We start from the raw sequence: 18811 nt of genomic DNA on the forward strand, positions 1-18811 counted from the left end.
TCTGTTACTCTTTTCCTAGATTGTTCAGGGCCCCTTGAAACGGTCTATGAATTTGAGAGTCAACCTTTCCATTTCTAAGGATTGTTAGAATTTTGATAGGGATTGCACTAAATCTACACATCACTTTTGTTGGTATTGATAGCTTAACAATATTGTCCTACCCAAGAACATGGATGTCTTTCCATTTATTTAGCTCTTATTTAATTTCTTTTAGCAATGTTTTTTTAACTTTCAGTGTAGAAATCTTTCACCTCATTGGTTATATCTATTAATCGGTATATTAGTCCTTCAGATGCTAACACATATAGAATTGTTTTCATAGTTTCCTTTCCAGATCACTTATTGTGGGTGTATAGTAACAACAGATTTTTATGTGTCCATTTTGTACCCTGCAATGTTGCTGAATTCATTTATCAAGCCCAGCAGCTTTCTTTTGGATTCTTTGGGATTTTCAAATACAGAATCATGTCATCTGAGAAGACAGACAGTCTTACTTCTTCCTTTACAGTTAGGTGTCTTATTTCATTTTCTTATTTAACTAGCTCTGGCTAGAACTTTCAGTGGAATGTTGAAGAGCAGTGGTAAAGGGAGCATCCTTGTCTTGTTCCTAATCTTAGTGAGGAACTTTGAGTCTTTCACCACTCAGTTTGACGTTACCTGTGAGTTTCTCATAATTGCCCTACAGTATGCTGAGGAAGTTCCCTTCTATTCCTAGTTTCCCAAGTGTTTTGATTACAAAAGAGTATAGGATTTTATCAAATGCCTTTTGTGTATCAGTTAAGATGACCATCTGTTTTTTCCCTTTTTCTATTAATGTGATATGTTACAAGGACTAATTTTTTTAAGCTGAACCAAACTGTACTCCTGGGATAAATCCCACTTGGTCATAGTGTCCACTCCTTTTAATATGCTGTTGGTTCAGTTTGGTAGTATTTTGGATTTAACAGGCATGTATTTTGAAACAATGATCAGAAAATACAAAAATACAGTTATAGCTTATATTATTTTTTAGTTGTTAAGAATTATTTTTTAATTGAGGGGAAAATGTACATATCTTTAAGATATTCTGTTAAATACTAAATATTAAAATGAAGTGAAAGGAAATATTATCCCTTTTTATGTCAGTGATAAGTTTTACAACCTCTTTGGAATGTTGCAATTTTAAAGCTGTTGCTTAAGTATCCTTTTTACATACCTGCAAATATATAATGTAAAAAAAAAAAAAAAAGATCTACAAGATGAATGTAACATCAATAATTTAAAATCTACTCCTAAAACAAAAAGTAACAAGAAAATAATTTACCCCTTCATAGAAAACTTTTGCACAGTCCTTTGCTAATTTTCCAAAAAATAATACATTGATGGTGTTGATCTCTGAATTTGAATTTTCTTGTTCTATAAAGAAAAACACACATACAGAAAAAATACTAATTAGATACAAGTTTTACACACACAAGAAAATTGATGACAACTACATTCTAAAAACTATAGTTATTTCAAAATATAATTATGAAAGATAATTAAAATTTTTATAATTCACTTTTAGTTTAATACCTTAAGTATTGCAAAGATCATGCACAGAATACTATTAGGTACTAAAACCAAAATTGTAACAAGCTTCAACTAGAATACATTTTATAAATTTCTATAAATATCACATTAACAGCATAAAATAACTGCATTCTATTTATCTTCCATGTTTATAATAAAAAGAAACTGAATATGATAATTATTCAATTTTTATACTATATAACGTATCACTCCCAAAGTAGTTTACTTTTTCTGAGCTTCTAGTAATCTATAGTGTCAGCACATTAAGGTTTTTTTTTTTTTTTTTTTTTGCACATTAAGTTTTTTTTTTTTTTTTTTTTTGCACATTAAGGTTTTTATTTTGTTTTGTTTTAATTTATTTATTTGACAGAGAGAGAGAGAGCGCAAGCAGGGGGAGCGGCAGGCAGAGAGAGAGAGGGAGAAACAGGCTCTCCGGTGAGCAAGGAACCCGACCTGGGGCTTGATCCCAGGACCCCAGGGATCATGATCGGAACTGAAGGCATACGCTTAATGGACTGAGGCACCCAGGCACCCCTCAGCACAGTAAGTTTTAATATAGGTAAGTGTATTTTCTCCTCCAGCATGCACAAATGAAAGAGTAAAAGAGCAGAGTGTGGGTAAAGACCAAACTATAATTTTAAAAATGAAATTTAATTGGGGGAAAAAAAAAGAATTTCCACAATGTTCATTCTCCAGAGATCACCTTCTATAATCAATGCAGCAGGGCCAAATGCTAAGACTGAATTATACCATCTGAGGAAAGACTCATTCATATCAGCTTTCAAATATTCAACTACTCCAAGAAACTGCCATCATATCAGATTTTTATGCATCTATAGAGTATATGAAAGATCTTTCCCAAAATGATAGTCTTTTTTGTGTAACCTAGAACTCTTGAATCTGCTACTCTGTCAGGTCTGGTGGCGCTCATAGTGAATCAACTACCACATAGCTGACACTGACCTCTTCAACTCCTCAAACCAAGTGTATACATAAACTGAAACACTAATGTTTCTCAAATACAAAAGCACAGTGGTTTCTAACCATAACATAACACACTGTTAATATCTTAAATGACCTATCAGATGTCTGTGTCTGGCCATGATGGACTAATAGAGACTGGGTTTATTCTCCAGTCTTAAAATGACTAGAAAACTAAGAAAAAATATATAAAACAGTTTTCAGGTATCAGACAACAGGGAGTGCAGGAAAGTGATCTGAGAAGGAAAATAAGGCAATATCCCTATCTTACTTCCTGGAGAGTTTCCAGGCAGCAGAAAATGGAGCTAAAATCTAAACAAAGCTCAGCAGCCTTCCCTGAATTCAGAAGAGTTCAGATATGAGGATACCAAGGTGGCTAGAATGTGCAGGGCAGAGTGCTGAAGGCAGGACAGCAGCACAAACAAGAGAGTGCTCTGGCGATCTGAAGATGGGTGCCTTCGGGTCTTTGGATGAATATTTATCTTCAAGTATATGGAAGGCAAGTACCTCATGAAGAGGAAGAACCACTTGAAAGGAATAGGCAGAACAATTCTGAGACTCACGCAGGGCTAGGAATTTTCTTGTTTCAACCAGACAGAATGGAATCCACACACACAAGGCATAGAGTAGAATTGTCAGAAGGGTATTTCCTTAGTGATATGGCCAAATTAGCCTGAAAATAAAGGCTGTTCTATACCCACCCCAACAAAGCTAATCAAACTGATTCCAAGAAAATTAAATGTATCTCAAAATAAAGACACATAATAGTTAAAAGATGGATAACAAATAAATCCAACATTTGCTAATATAAAATTCTAAATGTTTGGTATCCAGTAAAAAAATTACCAGCCATGAACATGATGAGGAGAAATGGAAGATATAAAAAAAAATCTCAAAATGAACTTTCAGAATTGAAAAATATAGTATTAGAAGTTAACAGTACACTGAATGGAATTAACAGATTAACTGAAAGTAAAATGTTACAGAAAACCGAAAAACAGAGAAGAATCAATGAAAAGAAAAGCTGATTTTAAAGATCAATAAAATAAATATCTAGCCAGAATGATCGGGGAAAAAAAATGAAAGAGTAGTCACAAATTATCAATGAATGAAACAGGACATCACTATAAACCCTGCCAACATTAAAAGTATATCAAATATATATTATGAATAACTTTATGCCAATATACTTGACAACTAAGATGAAACAGATAAATTCCTTTAGAAACACAAACTACTGAAGCTTACTCAAGGAAAAAAAGATAAAAAAGAAAAGCCCTATTAACACATAAATTACACTGAACTTAGGGTTTGGAACTTCCCCATAAAGAAATTTTCAGGTACAGTTGGCTTCACTGATGAATTCTACAAACATTTAAGGAAGAAATAAAAGCAATTATAGATAAACTCTTCCAGAATAGAGAAGAGAAGGAAGCACTTAACAGCTCTTTTCAGGAGAACAGCATTACACTGATACCAAAATCACTCAAAATCATTACAAGAAAAGAAAGACATGGAACAATATCCTTCATAAACTTAGATGTAAAAATCCTTAATCAAATACTTGTAAATTAAACCTAACAACGTATCAAAAGGATGATTCATCAGGCCCACTACCTTATCATGCTATTTTTTTCTTCAGACCACATTTCTACCTAATATTACTTATGTAATTATTTATTGAATTTATTTACCCCCCTAAAATGTAAACTTCATGGAGGCAAGGGCTTTATTTTGGTCACTGCTATATCTCCCATACCTAGAACAGTGTCTAATATATAACTGGTTTTCAGTAGTTACAGAATGTTGTAGTTCAAAGTCTGTTTCCCATTCACTGCTGCAGGCCATTCTTCAATCCAATTTTAGGCTTCAGATGAGATCTATTTTGGTCCTCAAATACTCCATAGCTCTTCCTAGCCTACCAGGATTATTTCAGGGTTACTAGGAAGAAGGCATAATCTCATATAACTACACCTAGGTAAAAAATAACATGCTGAAAGGAGTGTTTTAGAAGTTAAGTTTGCTAAGCTGTTTAGGTCACACTAGTGAAACCAGAAGTAGGGGGACCAGTTAGCTATTGTAACAGTTTAGATATGAGATTAAAGGAATCTGAAGTAAAATAGAAGAAATGGGTGAGGGGAGAGAGGATAGATGGTACAGAAAAATTTAGTGAAAAAAAATTTCATTCTAAGGTTCTTTACACTACTGTGTATGTATTACCCATTAGAAATCATTTTTGTGCTTATGTGTGTACATATATTAAGTTATCCATTTGTAGATTATAAGAAAAGGTTAAGCAGAAACGGTCTTATTAAATTGTATACCTTGTAGGGCAATCTTCAAAACAGCTGTTCTGTTTCCACCATAAGTTAAAGAAGAAATAAGTGACAGTTTTCCCTAAAATGAGAGAAAAATGGTTATACAGAAAACCCAAAAGAGCTTATTATAACACCAAGAGATAAGTCAAAATTAGAAAATCTATTTTAAAAGCAATAAGCTTTTATTTTTTCAAAAAAATTCAAAGTACTATGTTCAAGTCATATTTAAGAAATGAAAGTGATTTTACTAAAGAAATTTCAGAAGGCCTGATTATTTAGGGTCATAACTTAATTTTTTAAACAATCTTATTATTAAATATTATCCAATTTCTCATTTTACAGATAAAGATGAGCTGGCTCAACTTCAGTTTCATGTTAACCCCTATAAGGTTGTTTCTACTGAAGAAAAATGAAGAGTTTGCTCCTAGAAAGAAAGAAACAATAAATTAAAAAATGCAAACTGGTAATCTCATAAATAAGGGCAGTGTGGACAAAGCAATGAACTAAAGCACACACAAAGTTTAGTCCTCATTCTTCTGTAACTAACCAGCTCTGTCACCTTAAAAAAGCTATTTAATCAGCATCTCTCAGATAAAATGAAGTATTTAATCTAGGTAGTTTCTATGCTTTCTTCTGGCTCTAAAATTTAATGATCCTATGAATAAATACATTATAGGTCTCTGAAAATTTCCACACAGAAATAAAATGTATTTAGTAAAATTTAAAAATGGATCTCTAATACATTATCTCCCACACTAATATTCCAGACTTTGATATAGCCAACAACAAAACCTATGTTCATACACCAATTTTACTTATAAGACAGGAATCAAAAAAAAATTAAAGTAAGGCTATCAGCTATGCATGATTCGGTCAAAAGTAAAATAGTTCCATTTAGAAGGTAGAAAGCTGTAAAGAACAACAAAAAGTTGGACAATGTAGAAATTTCAGCCTTTTTTTGACCCACCAGGGAACTGAAGTCAGAAGACAACTGACTAACCAGAAATCTAAGAAAAGAGAAGTACTTCCAATAAGAGAGGGGCAACAGTGAGTTGAGGTCACAAAGCAACCAACTAATCAGAAATCTTAAGAAAGAGAAGATCCCCAAGGAGAGATGGGTGGTAAGCATTGCTTACCTGAAGTAAATGGCAAATGCTGCCTGACATTTGTCAGAAAATTCATCTAACATTTTTAATGAGTTGCTGAAGGCCAAGTGTGGGCTAGTGAGAAGACATGGAGCTTGTGGGAGCTGCAAACACAAGGGGAATTCACACCCACTTACAAGCTCGTCTCCAAAAACCTGATGACAAAGTCAGGCCAGGAGTCAGGGCAAGGGTGCTAGCAGTTACTGTAGGAAAGCCTGCCTGAGTCTTCCCCATCTTGCTTTCAAAACAAAGTCCTTAAACTGCTGGGAGAAAGACAACAAACCTATGAATCTCATTAGAGCTTTGATGAAAATGCATTGCAGAAAAAAACACTCTTTACCCTTCTAGGGATAAGGAGAAAGAGGTATACAGGTGTGAGGGCCAGATCTACAGCTAGGGACAGGGCAGAATCACTAGAAGACCTCACCCACAAGACCCAGGTTGATCTTTTTAATCTTTGTCTTTCATAACTATTCCAGAAGCCTTTCCCTTACCCCAAAGGAAAAGGCACTCTGGAGCTGCTCTCACAAACTACAGGGAACTCTGAAAGTTAACTAACTGCATCCCTCACCTGATGGCCCCAACCATGAGCCAGTAGGGCATGGCCCAGCTCCTGTACCTTCCATGTAAGATACTTTCAAACTTTTCTACAACTCTTACACGGCAAATGAACTGGACAGGTAGGCCAGATTTAACTGACTGCTCTCAAGTGGTCTCTCTGCAAACAAGGACTAAACTGAAGTACCGTGAACTAGGGGCCGTGAGGCTTCCCAGCTGGCAGAGCACACAGGGGAGCCAGTCAACCTGTGCCGCCTGAGTGACCTCTGTCCTTTCTGGAGGGTCCCCAACAACTGTGAACTCTTTGTTTCCAAGGGTAGCATGTATGCCCTCAGTATTTGTGCTTCCTATGTGAAAGGCAGAAATCAACCAAAAGGGCGCCTGGGTGGCTCAGTTGGTTAAGCGACTGCCTTCGGCTCAGGTCATGATCCTGGAGTCCCTGGATCGAGTCCCACATCGGGCTCCCTGCTTGGCAGGGAGTCCGCTTCTCCCTCTGACCCTCCCCCCTCTCATGTGCTCTCTCTCTCAAATAAATAAATAAAATCTTAAAAATAAATAAATTAATTAAAATTAAAATTAAAAAAATAAATTAAAAAAAAAAATCAACCAAAAAAAAAAAAAAAAACCAGTGTGATTTGCTCCTAGGGATGGTTGTAAGAAATATTCGAGTTTTTAAGGAAACACTTTCAGTTATTATGTGGCCCTCAGTTATAAATTAAGTAGGCAGTTTTACTCACAATAAGAGTTATCCCATTAGAAAGATAGTCTATAATTTGTTCCTGTCTTTAGCTGAAGTGAGCAAAGAAAAAATGGAAGTTGAACTAAACAATAAGCTTTGGAAGTTCAAGGATGACTGAATAGTGAGAGACTTCCAGGGGGATTTATGTCCCCAGAGTTCTGTGTTTACATTTCAATAAGGGATGAACCCTAGAGACAGTTCTTTACATTCTAAATGATGTATTTACATTCAGGAGATGAGGTTTTTCTGTCAGGAGGGGAGGGTAAAGCTGGAGAGCTGTCCTATATAAACTCCCAGATTCATAATTTCAAGGTTCCTTTTCTACAGTGCAAGAAATCCCCTTTACACACACAGAAAGACTTGTGATCCTCACCATATTGCCTTGCATGAGGAAGATGGGGGATAGAAAACTGACGCAGTCATTGCTGAGAGTAAAAATTATAGTTGGCCAATACTCCAGAAATCTCATGTTAGCTTTCAGGTTAAAAGTGAATTAATATTAGATATTAAAAATGTATCACCCCCAATATAAGAGTGGAGTTTTCCTAAGGTCAGTGCCTCTCAGATGGGATACAAATGCTTTTGTGCACAGTATGAACCTAATCTATTTGGCTCCTCCCGATCAACCAAATCTACTGAACTGTATGTAGCACACCAACATAGAATGTGGATTATACACTGTTGCTTGAGAGCTACTTGACCACTTGACATTTACCCAAATAAAATAAATACCTACGTTTACATAAATATTTGTACATGAATGTTTATAGCTGCTTTACTCATCATTATAAAAAAACTGGAAAGAATCCAAATACTGCTACACTGAGGAATGAAGAAATGGACTGTGATGGAATTCTAGTCACCAATAAAAAAGGAACAGTACTGACCAACATAACAACCTGGAAGAATCTCAAATGCACCATGCTACGTGAAAGAAGCCAAACTAAAAAGGCTACATAGTACAGGACTCCACTTACATGGCATTCTTAAAAGGCAAAACGTATACTGTCAGAAAATTGGTAAAAATTGGTTGCCAGGGGTTAGAATTGGAGTAGCAGCTGACTATGAAATTTGGGGGAGTGACAGATTCTTATACAGCTTAATTATGTTTGTGATTATATGTTCTTACATATCTGTCAAAACTTGCAGAACTGTACACTAAAAACAATGAATTTAAGCAGTAAAATGCATTTAACAAAATTCAAGAAACATATATAAGAGGTATCTGCAGGTTAAAAAAAGGGTAAGTATTCAAACTGACAGGTGAAAAATAAGAGACTCATTCAGATATATGAAAGAACAGAAATATACTTTGACCTAACTTTTTAAAATAAATGAGCATTGTTCATGAAAATGTGATAATCATGAGAAATAAGTAAAAGGTATTTCCTAGTTTTAACCCCACTGAATACTAACATGTTCACTTACAGCTAAAAGGAATTATTGTAATAAAAGAGCTAAAACTGAAAAATATTTCACTAATACAACAAGTAGGAACAAATATTTAAAAATATAGGTAGTTAGCAGACTGCATAATCAGAAGAAAAGAACTTAGCAAACAACTGTATCATTTAAATGCCTCTATATCAAGCACACAAAATAAAAATGCTACAACTAGATACAACTCAGTAGTAACTTGTATTGATAATTTGTTAGAAAGAAAATTGAATCACAGCACTTTATTAATAAAATACATAAGAAACATCACATTAGTCAGCCAAATGCAAAAAAGTTTGACAATACTAAGTATTTGATAAGACTTTAAATGCAATGAAGTAGAAAACCAACTGTAATCCATAAAACTGTATTTCATACAAAAGAAAATACCAGGGAAATGGAAAATAAACATAAGAATAAAATACGTAAGAAACAAATGTCTATACAGAGAATATTGATTAGAAAAGCAAAACTGAAATGTAGCATTATTCTCTTTCTTTCACTATCAGACCCATTTTACTAATAAAGCCCCTACCTCATTCCTGTTACATTCTTTCCCTAGTCCCTAACTCAGGCACAAGAACTAAAATGAAAAATTCACTAACTATGCATAACAGAATATTGGATATGGCAGAAAAAAACATTCAATGAACTTGAAGACGGATCAATAGAAATTAATTTGAAAATTTCACTCAGGCAAAAACCAAAACAATACTGAAGAAAATGGAACAATACCTCAGAGACCTATGGGACAATATCAAACAGCTTAACATACATGTAACTGATCTCCTGAAAGGAGAAAAAAGTAATCAGGTGGTAGAAAATAAAAATTCCAAGAAACATAGCCAATCATTTTCTTTTTTTTTTTTTAAAGATTTTTATTTATTTATTTGAGAGAGAGAGAATGAGAGAGAGCACATGAGAGGGGGGAGGGTCAGAGGGAGAAGCAGACTCCCTGCCGAGCAGGGAGCCTGATGCGGGACTCGATCCAGGGACTCCAGGATCATGACATGAGCCGAAGGCAGTCGCTTAACCAACTGAGCCACCCAGGCACCCCCAATCATTTTCTTAATTTGATGAAAAACATTGACTTATGGATCCAAGAAGATCAGTTATACATAAGCAGGAGAAATTCCAAAAAAAGCCACACCCAGGCACATGAGAGTCCAACTGCTAAAAACAAAAGATAAATTTTAAGAGCCAAAAGTAAAACAGGGCACATTATGTAAGAAACAATGGAAGCCAGAAAGCAACACAATATGTTAAAAAGTACTGAAAAGGAAAAAAAAATGTCAACCTCCGATTCTATATCCAGTAAAAATTATCTTCAAAAACAAATGGGTGATGGGTATTAAGGAGGGCACTTGTGATGAGCACTTGGTATTGTATGTAAATGATGACTCACTAAATTCTACTCCTGAAACTAATATTATACTGTATGGTAACTAACTAGAATTTAAATAAAAACCTGAAAAAAAGAAAAAAAAAAACAAAGATGAAATAAAGGCATTCTCACATGAATGAATACTAAGCAAATTCATCTCCAGCTGTACTACAAGAAATGCTAATGGATGTTTTTCAAGATGAAGGGAAACTTGGGTCTACTGGTAAAAATAAAGCACATCAGAAATAGTAAATATGTCAGTTGGTATAAAAGACTATGTTTTTGCCTTCTCTTAATTTCCTTAAAAGACAACTCCCCATTTAAAAGCAAGAGCTAACATTGTAAGGTGAAGTTTATAATACACATACAAACAGATATAACAGCTCAAGGAACAGGGGAGTAGGAAATGGAATTTTACTGCTGTAAAATTCTTCTATTTGTCAAGTGAGAAGAATGAAGCAGGACATGAGAAATAAGAAGTGTCACATGAAAAGTGGTACAATATTAACTTTAAGCAGATTTTAATAAGAACGTATATTGTTAGTACTAAAGTAACCATTAAAGACAATAATAAGGCAGGTGTTGTTCAAACCAACAGAGAAAATAGAACAGAATGGGGAAAAAATATTTAATGAACCCACAGAACTCAGGAAAGAAGGAAAGAGAATCAGAGAAAGGACAAATGGAAATGAAAGAGCAAGATGGTATTACTTAAACACCATTATAAAATTACATATAAATTAAGCACTCCAATTAAATGGTGAGATTGACAGACTGGATTAAAAAGCATGACCCAATGACATGCCATCTAAGGGATACTTAAAATATAAAAACATAAATAAATTAAAAGATACACCATCCAGTTAATCTAAGAATGTTGGCAGAACTATATTACCACATAAAACAGATGCTCAAAGAGTTACCAGAGATAGACATCTGATAATGACAAAAAGATCCATTCATCAAAAAGAAATAACAATCCTAAATATATATGCACTTAATAAAAAAGCTTCAAAATAGATGAATACTGACATAACTAAAGGAAGAAATAGACAAATCTACAATCATACCTGGTATTATACATTTTTTTTTAAAGATTTTATTTATTTATTTGAGAGAGAGAGAATGAGAGAGAGCACATGAGAGGGGGGAGGGTCAGAGGGAGAAGCAGACTCCCTGCCGAGCAGGGAGCCCGATGCGGGACTCAATCCCGGGACTCCAGGATCACGACCTGAGCCGAAGGCAGTCGCTTAACCAACTGAGCCACCCAGGCGCCCTCATACCTGGTATTAACACCTCTCTCTTAGTAACCGATAGAACAAGGAGAAATAAATCAGTACAAATACAGACCTGAAAACACACTCACACAAGTTTATACCATTAACATTCATAGACCACCAGGCCAGAATGTGCTGAAAACACATTCTTGTCAACTACACATGGAATGTTCAGGAAGGCAAACCACATGGTGACCTCATTAAGTCTTAATAAACTTCAAAAAAACTGAAATCCTGCAGAAATTACAGATCAGTAACAATAACATATTTAGCTATTACAATTCCTAGCTTACAAATGGAAAAGATAAGGCATAGGTAGATAAAATTACTTTCCCAATTACATAGCTAGTAAATGGTGGATCTGTGTTATTAAATGTCCCCCATGTTATTAACTCTTTAATCTTAAACATCCTTTTTAAATGCATCCCTTCCTCTTCATTCCTTCACAACAAAATGTATTCTTTAATATGAAATCGAATATTTAAAATTAGAAATCACAATTATTTTTGTTATTGATAGTTTACAACAATTGTATTTACTTCATCACTCGTTATTAGTAATGTTGTGTAAATTTTTAGGACTGTTGACAAGTTTGAAAAAATTTCTATTAAGTTTCTCTCCTATATAAGTTGTGAGATTTCTAACAATTGTCCTTGAAGTAGCTTCAGATTCCATAGTTTCAGTACCTATTTTCATTCACTAACTATATACACCACATGCTAGGTGTGACAGTATATATTCATACCCTGGTACGACTTTTTTTTTTTAATGTTATGTTAATCACCATACATTACATCATTAGTTTTTGATGTAATGTTCCATGATTCATTGTTTGCATATAACACCCAGTGCTCCATTCAGTATGTGCCCTCTTTAATACCCATCACCAGGCTAACCCATCTTCCCACCCCCCTCCCCTCTAGAACCCTCAGTTTGTTTCTCAGAGTCCACAGTCTCTCATGGTTCATCTCCCCCTCCGATTCCCCCCCTTCATTATCTTTCCCTTCTGCTATCTTCTTTTTTTTTTTTAACATATAATGTATTATTTGTTTCAGAGGTACAGGTCTGTGATTCAACAGTCTTACACAATTCACAGCACTCACCATAGCACATACCCTCCCCAATGTCTATCACCCAGCCACCCCAGCCCTCCCACCCCCCATCACTCCAGCAACCCTCAGTTTGTTTCCTGAGATTAAGAATTCCTCTTATCAGTGAGGTCATATGATACATGCCTTTCTGTGATTAACTTATTTCGCTCAGCATAACACCCTCCAGTTCCATCCACGTCATTGCAAATGGCAAGATTTCATTCCTTTTGATGGCTGCATAATATTCCATTGTCCTGGTACAACTTCTGACTCCATACTTTTCTTCTATACTAACCAGTGTGTGGGAATGTTCCTGGAAAACATTTCTACACCAGGAGAGCTGGCATATCCTGGCTATAAATGCAAGTAACTGCAAAGCACACAAATACATCTCATTAAACCTATTCCACAAGTCAACTTCCCCTTAGCTACCTATTCCAAAAATGTTCTCAGCCATTCTAATGCCACTGGATAAGACAGGAAATGTGATGGAAGGAGAAGTCAAAATGGAAAGAGACAGCAATCTTAACCATTTTAGGTTAGAACATCCCCCTTGTGTAAATTTTACAAATATGAAAATGCAAATTCATTTCTAAGACCCCTAACATGGTCTTGGGCTTGTTCAAGTAAAGTCTTTGAAGCCTGAGCTTCACTAATTGCAAAATAATTCTGTCTCTGCTCAATGAGATTATGGTACATTATGATCACTGAGAACTATGAGACTAGGTAAATTCCTTGTCCAAAGGCATGTTAATGATATCATTATCTTGACCACAGTAACCAGCACTTACTGAATGCTTAGAATTCATTAAGTAAGCACTTTACATTTAATCCTCATTGCATTTCTATGAAGTAGGTTCTATTATAATTCCTAGCTTACAAATGGAAAAGATAAGGCACAGGCAGATAAAATTACTTTCCCAATTACATAGCTAGTAAATGGTGGATCTGTGCTTGAATCCAGCCAGCCTGTCTCCAGGGCTTCCACTCCTTTTCAGGATGTTAAACTGCTCTAGGAATAAGTTTGTGAATATGGCCTATGAGTTTGAGTATGAGTGTACTTCGGAGGAAAGGGGACAGGGTGAGGGCAGAATAGAAGAGGAAAGGAAATGCAGATAAATTTTTAAAAGTTGAATTTGTTTTATTTCACTTTAGTGCAGCAGTTGTGAAGTTGATTGTAGGTAGTATAAAAGCCAATCACTGTTAACCAAATGCAAAACTGACTCAGCTAAAATTAAAAAACTTTCCACTCCTATTTCAGGACTATGACTTCCATAATCAAAATATCAAAATACCACAACATACTCCTTTTCTTTTTTTAAAAAGATTTTATGTACTTATTTGACAGAGAAAGAGCACAAATAGGCAGAGCAGCAGGCAGAGGGATGAGGGAGAAGCAGACTCCCTGCCGAGCAGTGGGAGGGGAAGCCCGATGTTGGGCTGGATCCCAGGACTCTGGGATCATGATCTGAGCCAAAGGCAGCCGCTTAACCGGTTGACTGAGCCACCCAGGCGCCCCACACAACATACTCCTTGAAAGACATTTCCTGCTTTCACTTTCTCACCCAACATTCAATCCTCAAACCACTAAAAAGCCGACCCAGCAACATTAGTCTTCCCAAGTGACCAACATTTTCTTGATCATTAAATCAAACAGAATCTTTTCAGACCTTAGCCTGAGCATTTAGCAGCAACACAGCAAAGACAATGAAAATTCAAATCACTGTTCAGCCACTTATTAGCTAATCTTGGATCTAACCTTGGATGAATTACTTAACCTGTATCTGTTTTCCCAAGTATAAAATGGGAATAATAACATCTATTTACAGGGTTCTTTCAAGAATTAAAAGAGAGAACATACGTAAACCACTTAGGAGAGTGCGTACCAGAGAGCAATTTATGTTAAGAGTTACTGATACTACTCCTTGAAACTTACCTTACTAAATATATAAGACATCACTCTCTCCTGGTTTTTCTCCCACGCCTGTGGATTATCTCTTATTCATGCTATCTTCCTAACACTGACATCCTTCAACACATCTCATTCTATTCTTTGGCCCAAATCTCCCTGAGTAGGAATCCTTTGAGCTCCAGGACCCCAAATCTACCTGCCTATAGGGCATTACTACCTGGATACCTCTAATAACCTCTGAAAGATATCCAAAACTGAACTCATTATCTTTCTTCTTAAATGCATGCCTATTATCTTCCCAGGGTTGACAGGACTTAAAACCAGGGAAATTTCCTTAACTCCTCTTTACCTCTCTCATCTAACCGTTCTCCAAGACCTGTTGATTCTGCTTCTTTATCTTGTCAGTTCCAAAGCAGAATGTCTAGATTCTAACACCAGCTCTACACTTATCAACTGCATCTCACGCCAATCACTTAACCTTTTGGAAATGCAGTCTCCTCATTTACAGCCAAAGAATAATAGGACCCAATCCAGAGAGTTTTGTGATGATTAAATGAGTTGATAGATGTAAAGCACTTAAAATACTACCTAGTTCCTAGAAAGAGTTCAATGTTAACTTTTGTTATTATTATTATTTTATTACTATTTTGTCTGTCTCCTTCCCATCATCTCCTCTGCCCCTGGTTCAGACCAACATCAACTCTAAACTAGATTACTGTAACTATGTCTTAACTAATTAATTATCCTTCCTCTAATCTTGCCCTTTCTGATATATTCTTCACCCAAGAGGCAGAGTAATTTGAACTCAAAGTGAATAATGTCTTTGTCCTGCTTAAAATCTATTATGGGTCTCCCACAGTTCTTAGGGTAAATTCTTCAACATGCACATGAGGACTGCTTATACCCAAAATGAAAGGTATAATCTCAGTCATCCTTTAAGTTCCAGCTCCATTTTCCTGACCTAACTAGTCAGAACCAAAGGTTCTCTCCTAAATGTTCATATACCACAATTCTAACACCAACTTATTAATTATAATTAGAGATTAGGTAAACTGTCCAAACCCAAAAGAATTCAGTCCCCTTTAGTTCAAGGATCATATTCACTCATCTTTGTACCCTCAAAACTTACTCCAGTGTATCACAAAAGAATTCAATAAATGTTTGCTAAATAATTAAGAATAATAGCCTTAAATAGTCAAAAACATTATGACACACGTAAAACTATTCCTAAAACAACCCTTACAAATAAGCTCAACATAAAAATGAGCATTCCTTTTAGAAGAAAAAAGCATTCTGAGTTATGAAAATTCTTACCTGGATGTACTTCTTGCTATAATCACAACCTGGCTGTAGAGAACTGAAATCTACTTTGTTTAATTCACTTAGCAGCTCAACTTCAGGCACTCCATTGACTTCTTTTACTAATTCAAGTGGCATATCAGATCTGCTTCAAAATGTTGTCCAAAGCAAATTCAACTAGAGCAGTTGACAGCTTGCTGCTGAAAACACAAAGACCAGTGTTTTACCCAAAGTGTAGTCCGTAATTTTAAGCTTCTTTGACTGACTTTTGCTTTTTCTTTCCTTTAAGTTGGTTAGTAATCACTCTTGGGGGTAGAGTGGATTATTCTGTAATTTTATAACAAGGATCAATACATGCATTCCCTTAAGACATTGAAACTCAAGCCTTTCTATTTAGTTTTCTACTTAAAGGAGTACCTCTAAAAGCCAGTTTTAGGATCTGTGAAAACTACACTGACAATGTCCTTTATCAAAACTGTGCTTTAAAATGTACAAGCTACTGGGGAAGGGGAGGGTGATTGAAAAATTTGGTTTTCTTTTTTAATCCCTTAGCAGTTGTTAACAGTGTGTACTCAAATTGGGCACCAAAAGGTTATTACTCCAAAATATATCTGCTGTCTCCTTCCTCCAGCCCCTATACAATCTCGAGGACTATTGAACTGATACTAACTTGTGCTTTGTAGTCTCAATCTCATTTCTCAAACGTCTTGAGTGGGACATGCACTAGTGTCAAAACTTAAATTTTAATGTGTGAGCATCAACCTTCCCCAAGCCAGGTGAGCTCCGGGAGGGCGGGGACTTGAACTAACTCCAGGCAGAGGCTCACAAAACGCCAAGCAAGATACTGAACACAGCAGGCTCACGCTAAAGACAAATATGAAGAGTCTTTCTGCAATAACTACACCGAATTTTGATCTAAACTAAATCAGTCTCTTTATCATACCCGTTCACAAGCCAAACCACTTCATACCCACGCAACGAACTCCGACACCGACTTATAAATTCACTCACCCATACTCTAGAGAAAAACAAGGAAGTTTAGAAGGGCGCGCACGTGACGTCACACGCACGCGGCGGCCCAGTTCTCACGCATGCGTACACGGTCTCTAGGGCTAAACTTACTGCTCCCAGGCCCGCGGAAGACGAACTGCATGCATGATGGTTCGTAGGCCTAAGGTATCCTGGAAGTTCCGCATTATAGGTAGATGGTGCGGGCCAGGGGGAGGATGAGGCCGTAGTACAGTATCCACCAGGAATTTTCGCTGCTCCTCTCAGCCCTGCCTCCGCTCAGTCTCCCGCGGTCCAGCCTGAAGGCGCGGGAGGCGGATGCAGGGGCGGTTCGCTGGGCGATTCATAAATCCTGTAACCAATAAAAAGTCTTTTCCAAACCCCGGGCGGGATTTGAGATTAGAAGCTCCTGTGGGCAAGGCACTTCCTATAACCCCCAGTTTTCTACCTCAGAAGCAATCACCCAAATGCATATTTTACAAAGAAATAATTTCATCAATGAGTAATGCTGTTTTTAGATAGGTTGGATTAACTTCTTCATTGGTCTGTAGGGCTATAGCTTGGGGATATAATTAAGACGTATTATTAAATGTGAATCTTTTGCTAATTTCTGATTTGTATTTCCGATCATTTGATGAAAGTGAAACCCACCTCAATGCAAAGACAGGGTGTAATAAATAATTACCTAAATATTTCCAAGGCTAATTTGGACTAAAATATCCGCTGTAGATACGTATTTGCAGGTGGAAATAACTATGTTTAAAATAACTATTTATTTTTTTAGCAGGAAGCATTCTGTTAGCCCACCTTCTCTTTTCCCTCACACCGCTGTATTCACATACCATGCGTAAACCAGCGGTGACAAGAGGCTGAGCTCAGGAGCTGAACTGTCCATTTAAAGAAACAATGCTTAGTAAGGCTTAGATCCCCTTCTTGTTCTTACCCTAGCCTCACCCAACTCAGAAATACTGTACTTTGTCCCTAAGTGAAGTCCTCCACCTTGGCTCCAGATTCTGGCCACTTTCATTTCACCTCCTATCATTAGTTATATCTTCTCTCAACATATTTTCAACTTCTCCTTATTCTTCCCCATTGGCATTTAAACATATTCTTCCACAGCCTAAGCTTATTAAGGGCAGGGAGAACTGTTTACTATTATATGCTTAGAGCCTGCACGGTGCCTGGCACATTGTAGGGGCTAAATATTTGTTGAGTGAACAAATGCTCAGGAAAAAATGTTCTCTTTCCTCATCTCTGGCTTCCACCACTCCATCTTGGCTCCACCCCCACCCTCATTACACTGAAATTGCCTTTGCAAGATCACTGAAGACTACTTTGTTGCTAAGCCAAAAGAGCACTCTTTATACTCTTTAGTCTTTCCTACTCACCTTTCTAAAGAGCATTTTCATTTTGTTACCACATGTTTAGTTTAGCTCTTTTTCTATAGCAACTGAATTTTTTTTTTTTTAAGATTTTATTTATTTATTTGAAGAGAGAGACACAGCGAGAGAGGGAACACAAGCAGGGGGAGTGGCAGAGGGGGAAGCAGGCTTCCCGCGGAGCAGGGAGCCCGATGCGGGGCTCGATCCCAGGAGCCTGGGATCACGACCTGAGCCGAAGGCAGACGCTTAACGACTGAGCCACCCAGGCGCCCCGCAACTGAATTTTTTAAAGTTTTTCTCTTTCTCTAGTTAGCCTATGAATGTCCATTTTCTATTCTGATGAAGATATCTATAACTGCTTTTTTGGTTGTGATTGTTCTCAGTTTCTCTGGGACCTAAATACTTCATGTACATGCAAGTAACTTCCAATCTTGTTTCTTGTTCACTATCTCCCAGTTAGTGGCAGAGCTGGGGATACATATGACTCCAGAGCCTATACTGCTTTCCCTCACATTAGCAATTAGTTTGTGTAAATTCATTCTATAAACGAAGAAAATTGAATATGAATATCCAGTACAAGTGAAGTACAATGAGAGAAAAAAGAATGGATCCACTAGATAAGGCTGTGAAGACATATGTTAAAACAATCCATTACTGTTTTTCTACGTCTATTGAAGCAGCATAAAAAAATTCCAAGACTAAAAAAAAAAAAAAATCCAAGACTAACAA

The 18811-nt window shown here is 36.4% G+C and overlaps 1 long non-coding RNA gene across 1 annotated transcript; it reads right to left on the bottom strand.

The window, feature by feature from the left end:
• Positions 1-1308: 1308 nt before the first annotated feature.
• On the bottom strand, positions 1309-15734 carry LOC110589024. The gene is made up of 3 exons (XR_002480862.1): positions 15708-15734; positions 4857-4929; positions 1309-1395 (listed from the first exon to the last, which is right to left on the bottom strand). It is a non-coding gene; the product is annotated as an uncharacterized LOC110589024 (long non-coding RNA).
• Between the last annotated feature and the right edge of the window lie 3077 nt (positions 15735-18811).

The sequence above is a fragment of the Neomonachus schauinslandi genome, chromosome 12 (genome assembly GCF_002201575.2).
Source record: "Neomonachus schauinslandi chromosome 12, ASM220157v2, whole genome shotgun sequence".
Lineage (NCBI taxonomy): Eukaryota > Metazoa > Chordata > Mammalia > Carnivora > Phocidae > Neomonachus > Neomonachus schauinslandi.